Genomic DNA, 5,837 nt, shown 5'->3' on the forward strand with positions numbered 1-5,837 from the left:
CGATTTTTAGGTGGGTGGGCCCGCGTCCCCCCTAACCTCCAATTAAAAACTGCCCAATCACCCTGTGACACTTCCGAGCCCGTAATTGTTTGTTGATGTAGCAAAGCTCCTCATAATACTGTCGATCTCACACGAGCAACCAACAAGGCTCTACATGAACTTCTCCAATCAGAAATGTCACTACATCGATCGTCTATAGGTCGCGCCCGCTGGTCTCCCTTGTCCCTCCCTTGTCGCACCCGTAGGCGACAAGGAGGGCTCCTCTGTCGCACCCGCCGGTCTCGTTCTCCCCCGCACTCCTCCCTCGCCGCGGCCAGAAGGCGCAGCTGGGCAACAGCTGGCTCGTGTCGGCGACGACGGGGCCCTTTTTGTCCTCGCTTGGGGGTGCTGTGACGGAGCGGCATCCTTGCGCCAAGGCGGCGTGCCGGTGTGAGCCACGTCAAGGAAGACGACGCTAAGTGCCCCTGCGGCAGTGGACTGCGGGTGGAGGCGGCCTGGAGTACCTCGCGGTGGAGGGGCGTGCCGGCACCGCTGCCGATCTGGATCACGATCTGGCCTGATCTGGATCCAGGAGGTTGGAGACGACGCGGGCGGCATTCAGGACGGCACCCCTGCCGCACGGCGGCGATTGGAGCCTCCATGGGCGGCAGTGTGGCGACTGCGTGCAGATGGATGGCTTCGATGGCTGCAGATTTGGCGTCCTATTTAGACCCGTCTTGGTTTGGCCTTGGGCGGCCGGTGGCTTGAGGAGGACCGGTGAGGGGCGGCTGGAGGCTCCCTGCGGGCATGCCGACGGTGGCCCTTGTCTCCGCGGCGACGCTCCGTTCGGTTCCACCCAACTGTGAGTTCGGGGAGGCGCGACTTCCGGTGAAAATTGCGCCGACTTTGGTCATGGCGGACGATGGCGGCGTCTATGACGTTGTTCCCTTCTCAAGGCATCGTTGTTGCAGGTCATGGCACCCCACTCGTGATCCGGTGGAAACCCTAGATCTGGATCTACCGGATAGAATGTTGATGGCACCTTCGATGTCGTTGTCCCTCCTGGGGGTATCATTTTGGAGCAAATGCTGGTTGGACGGGACAAGCGGAGGAGCGGTGTCGCATTCACTGCAAGGTCGACGGCGAATCCCGGTGGCATGGTGATGTCTACTACACAACCTTCTTCTTGTAGACGTTGTTGGGCCTGCAACTGCACAGGTTTGTAGGACAGTAGCAAATTTCCCTCAAGTGGATGACCTAAGATTTATCAATCCGTAGGAGGCGTAGGATGAAGATGGTCTCTCTCAAACAACCCTGCAACCAAATAACAAAGAGTCTCTTGTGTCCCCAACACACCCAATACAATGGTAAATTGTATAGGTGCACTAGTTCGGCAAAGAGATGGTGATACAAGTGCAATATGGATGGTAGATAAAGGTTTTTGTAATCTGAAATTATAAAAACAGCAAGGTAGCGAGCGATAAAAGTGAGCGCAAACGGTATTGCAATGATAGGAAACAAGGCCTAGGGTTCATACTTTCACTAGTGAAAGTTCTCACAACAATAATAACATAGATAGATCATATAACAATCCCTCAACATTCAACAAAGAGTCACTCCAAAGCCACTAATAGCGGAGAACAAACGAAGAGATTATGGTAGGGTACGAAACCACCTCAAAGTTATTCTTTCGGATCAATCTATTCAAGAGTTCGTACTAGAATAACACCTTAAGACACAAATCAACCAAAACCCTAATGTCACCTAGATACTCCATTGTCACCTCAAGTATCCGTGGGCATGATCATACGATATGCATCACACAATCTCAGATTCATCCAACCAACACAAAGTACTTCAAAGAGTGCCTCAAAGTTTCTACCGGAGAGTCAAGAACGTGTGCCAACCCCTATGCATAGGTTCATGGGCGGAACCCGTAAGTTGGTCACCAAAACATACATCAAGAGGCACATGATATCCCATTGTCACCACAGATAAGCACGGCAAGACATACATCAAGTGTTCTCATAAAAGACTCAATCCGATAAGATAACTTCAAAGGTGAAACTCAATTCATCACAAGAGAGTAGAGGGGGAGAAACATCATAAGATCCAACTATAATAGCAAAGCTTGGGATACATCAAGATCGTGCCATAGAGGAAACACGAGAGAGAACACGAGAGAGAGAGAGAGAGATCAAACACATAACTACTGGTACATACCCTCAGCCCCGAGGGTGAACTACTCCCTCCTCGTCATGGAGAGCGCCAGGATGATGAAGATGGCCACCGGTGATGGATTTCCCCTCCGGCAGGGTGCCGGAACGGGCTCCCGAGAGGTTTTTGGTGGCTACAGAGGCTTGCGGCGGCGGAACTCCCGATCTATCTTGATATTCGATGTTTTTAGGGTACGAGGGAATATATAGGCGAAAGAAGTCGGCCGGGGGGTGCTCGAGGGGTCCACGAGATAGGGGGCCGCGCCCTGTAGGGGGGGTGCCTATCTCCTGGGCTCCTCGAGGATCTTCTGACTTGATCTCCAAGCCTCCAGGATGATCCTCTTCCAAAAAATCATGATGCCGAAGGTTTCATTCTGTTTGGACTCCGTTTGATATTCCTTTTCTTCGAAATACTGAAACAGGCAATAAAACAACAATATGGGCTTGGCCTCCGGTTAATAGGTTAGTCCCAAAAGTAATATAAAAGTGTCTAATAAAGCCCATAATCATTCAAAACAGATAGTAATATAACATGAATGCTTCATAAATTATAGATACGTTGAAGACGTATTAGCATCCCCAAGCTTAATTCCTACTCGTCCTCGAGTAGGTAAATGATAAAGAGAGAATTTATGAAGTGTGAATGCTAGAGGTGCACAAGTTTGATCAATGATAATTTCAATCACCTTTACTAGCATCATTATATGTCATAACAGTAGTTCATCTCATGAAACTTTTCACGAACTAGTAAGAATCAATTCACATGTTAAAGCATAGACCATAAACTTTCTTAAAAACTAGCAAACTTCATTCTTAGTCATCAAACAATTGCAATTCATCTTACTTTCAGGAAGAGTCTATGTCAGAGCTTTGATTTAGCAAACTTCACATACTCAACTATCATATAGTCTTCTACAATTGCTAACACTCACGCAATACTTGTGGTTATGAAGTTTTAATCAGACACAGAGAAAGATTAGGGCTTATAATGTTGCCTCTAAATGTATTCACCTTTGGGTGATGTCAACAATAATAGTTCATGCTAACGTACATCCAATTGGATATATATATATATATATATATATATATATATATATATATATATATATATATATATATATATATATATATATATATATATATATATATATATATATATCAGGATCACCCTAACACAAAGTGCTTGCCAAAGGATAAAATGAAAAAGGGAAAGGTGAAGATCACCTTGACTCTTGCATAAAATAAAAGACAAAAAGTAAAAGATAGGCCCTTCGCAGAGGGAAGCAGAGGTTGTCATGCGCTTTCAGGGTTGGATACACAAAATCTTAATTAATCCGAAAGAACGTCACTTTATATTGCCCCTTGTATATGGACCTTTATTATGCAGTCCGTCGCTTTTATTGCTTCCATAAGAAGTTCGTACAAAGCTTATTTTCTCCACACTAATGAGTCATGTATATTTAGAGAGCAATTTTTATTGCTTGCACTGATGACAACTTACTTGAAGGATCTTACTCAATCCATAGGTAGGTATGGTGGACTCTCATGACAAAACTGGGTTTAAGGATATTTGGAAGCACAAGTAGTATCTCTACTTGGTGCTAGGAATTTTGGCTAGCATGAGGGGGAAACGCAAGCTCAACATGTTTGAATGATCCATGACAATATACTTTAACTGAGATGCGAGAAAACATAACCCATTACATTGTCTTCCTTGTCCAACATCAACTCTTTAGCATGTCATACATAATGAGTGCTCACAATTATAAAAGATGTCTATGATAATATATTTATATGTGAAACCTCTCTTCCTTCAATATTCTTTCATGAATTGTTCAAATGACTAATACAATGCTTGCTAATCGTTAATAAATTTACAACCTCTACTTCTTAGATGTGAAGTCATTACTCCCCATGGGATAAGCAAATGAAACATATATAATTTCAGTTTTATGACAATCAATTCATTCAACCATTTACTCATAGGATATAAGTGAAGCACACGAGTAAATGAAAAGCTACTCCAAAAAAATATAAGTGAAGATCAATGAGTAGCTAAATAATTATGCAACTATGCAAAGACTCCCTCTCATTAAAGGATTTCAGATCTTGGTATTGTATTCAAGCAGCAAGCAAAACAAAATAAAATGACATTGCAAGGATAGCACAACTCATGTGAAGAAGCAAAAACTTAGGCTCAACCGATACTAACCGATAGTTGTTGAAGAAGAAAGGTTGGATGCCTACCGGGGCATCCCCAAGCTTAGATGCTTGAGAATTCTTGAAATATTATCTTGGGGTTCCTTGGGCATCCCCAAGCTTGAGTTTTTATGTCTCCTTAATTCCTCTCATATCATGGTTTCTCTTCTTTTTATCAAAAGCTTCATTCACAACAAACTCAACAAGAACTCGTGAGATATGTTAGTACAAACCAATGCAAAACCTTATTATTTTCTACTGTAACAAATTAGTAAAATTATTATTCAACATTGCATACTAAATGCGTTTGCATATTTAATACTCCTATCCTCAAATAAAATCATTAAACAAGCAAACATATGCAAACAATGCAAACATAACAGCAATCTGCCAAAACAGTACAGTCTGTAAAGAATGCAAGAGTATCAATACTTCCCTGACTCCAACAATTATGAACTAAAATTCCCACAGTAATAAATTTATCAGATCTTAATATGCAAAAATATTCAACTTTATACTACTCTCTGACTTTTCTAGGGAATTTTTGCAACAGCGGTAAACTTTCTGTTTTCAAACAGCAACATGTATACTAGCAAAATAAGCATGGCAAAGGCTATCATTGACATTTTTATTGAACCTAAAGATGCAAAAAATTATTATAACTAACAGCAAGAAAAAAATAACAAAAGAAAATGACACTCCAAGCAAAACACATATCATGTGGTGAATAAAAAATATAACTCCAAGTAAGGTTACCGATGAACGAAGACGAAAGAGGGTATGCCTTCCGGGGCATCCCCAAGCTTAGGCTCTTGGTTGCCCTTGAATATTACCTTGGGGTTCCTTGTTCATCCCCAAGCTTAGGCTTTTCCACTCTTTATTCCATAGTCCATCGAATCCTTGCCCAAAACTTGAAAACTTCAACCACACAAAACTCAACACAAAACTCGTAAGCTCCGTTAGCATAAGAAAATAAAACCACCACTTAGGTACTGTAATGAACTCATTCTAAATTCATATTTGTGTAATATCTACTGTATTCTAACTTCTCTATGGTTCATACCCTCCGATACTACTCATAGATTCATCAAAATAAGCAAACAACACATAGAAAACAGAATCTGTCAAAAACAGAATAGTCTGTAGTAATCTGTATCAAACCTATACTTCTGGAACCCCAAAAATTATGAAATAAATTTCTGGACCTGAGAAATTTGTCTATTAATCATCTTCAAAAAGAATCAACCTAAAATCACTCTCCAGTAAAAAAATGGCAGCTAATATCGTGAGCGCTAAAGTTTCTGTTTTTTACAGCAAGATCACATAAACTTCACCCAAGTCTTCCCAAAGGTTCTACTTGGCACTTTATTGAAAAAAAAGCTATAAAACATGATTACTACAGTAGCATAATCATGTGGACACACAAAAACAGAAAGGATAAAT

The 5,837-nt window shown here is 41.9% G+C and overlaps 1 pseudogene; it reads right to left on the bottom strand.

Annotated features, from left to right (window-relative positions):
- The window catches only part of LOC119279891, a 3,538-nt pseudogene extending 2,897 nt beyond the window's left edge, over positions 1-641 (bottom strand).
- Positions 642-5,837: the final 5,196 nt, after the last annotated feature.

Source organism: Triticum dicoccoides, chromosome 3B (genome assembly GCF_002162155.2).
Source record: "Triticum dicoccoides isolate Atlit2015 ecotype Zavitan chromosome 3B, WEW_v2.0, whole genome shotgun sequence".
Classification (NCBI taxonomy): Eukaryota; Viridiplantae; Streptophyta; class Magnoliopsida; order Poales; family Poaceae; genus Triticum; species Triticum dicoccoides.